The following is a 1,252-nucleotide window of genomic DNA, read 5'->3' as shown; positions in this document are numbered from 1 at the left end:
GGGGGGGGTTATAGGGAGCTTCCCCCGCCCCCCGGCATGGCCTGCCCTGCCCTGGCCTAGGCCCGGAGCCGGCTGCAGGCTCCTCCGGCCGCCCCCGGCTCCAGCTCGCGATCCCCCGCCGCCATCTTCACTTCAAGGCAAAGTCTCTTAAAGGTAACGTCGACTTAATGTCGGCCGACAGCCTCCCACGCCAGCCCAGGCTCTCACTCAGAGAAAGACACATCCCAGCAGCTCCTTCCCCACAAACTCACTGCAGATTGTTCCATTCCAGCTGGGACATGATGCTCAAACCCACTGCACTCTGCTCTGTGTGTTTAAAGTTGCATTCATAATGCAATTTTACTATCAGTGTAAAAAAAACAAGCTAAAATACTCAGGATCAGATCATAGAGAAGCAGAATTAATGTCATTTATTGAAAATATTAGTCTCTTTTTATAGAATTCTCCTTTATCATGTGGTTTGATGCCACACTGAGTTTGGTTTCTTTTCAGACTGACAAAGGTCAAGGCAACAACAAGAACTGTCCTCAGGACTAGACTTCAACTAAGTAACACTTTATAATGCATTTATACTGCCATATATGTCAATCACAGTTCACATCCTTGTGCTTATATGAAGTAGTTCTCTCAATTATACTATGGCTTATTTAATGTGGTCTCACTCCACCAACGAGGAGAAAGTGAGGACTGCAGATGCTGGAGATCAGAGCTGAAAATGTGTTGCTGGAAAAGCGCAGCAGGTCAGGCATCATCCAAGGAACAGGAGAATCGACGTTTCGGGCATGACTTTCCTGAAGAAGGGCTTATGCCCGAAACATCGATTCTCCTGTTCCTTGGATGCTGCCTGACCTGCTGTGCTTTTCCAGCAACACATTTTCAGCTCACTCCACCAACATCATGCCAGGTAGAGAGAGCAGATTTCTTTCCGTAAAGGACAGTAGGTTTGTGACATTGGCGATGTTATTATAATCAGGTTATCTCTTTCATATAGAGTCACAGAGATGTACGGCAAGAAAATAGACCCTTCGGTCCAACCCGTCCATGCCAATCAGATATCCCAACCGCCAGCATCTGGCCCATATCCCTCCAAAACCTTCCTATTCATACACCCATCCAAATGCCTCTTAAATGTTCCAATTGTACCAGCCTCCACTACTTCCTCTGGCAGCCCATTCAATACACGTACCACCCTCTTAGGTCTCTTTTATATCTTTCCCCTCTCACCCTAAACCTATGCCCTCTAGTTCTGGAC

General features: G+C 47.3%; 1 long non-coding RNA gene across 1 annotated transcript in view; it reads left to right on the top strand.

Moving 5' to 3' along the window:
- Positions 1–6: 6 nt before the first annotated feature.
- The window catches only part of LOC122540130, an 11,854-nt gene continuing 10,608 nt past the window's right edge, over positions 7–1,252 (top strand). Inside the window, exon 1 of the long non-coding RNA XR_006309243.1 lies at positions 7–153. This is a non-coding gene — a long non-coding RNA (uncharacterized LOC122540130). The remainder of the gene's footprint in view (positions 154–1,252) is intronic.

This window comes from Chiloscyllium plagiosum, chromosome 34, assembly GCF_004010195.1.
Source record: "Chiloscyllium plagiosum isolate BGI_BamShark_2017 chromosome 34, ASM401019v2, whole genome shotgun sequence".
NCBI lineage: Eukaryota > Metazoa > Chordata > Chondrichthyes > Orectolobiformes > Hemiscylliidae > Chiloscyllium > Chiloscyllium plagiosum.
Note: the sequence above shows the minus strand (reverse complement) of the source record. Positions and strands in the feature narration are given on the sequence as shown.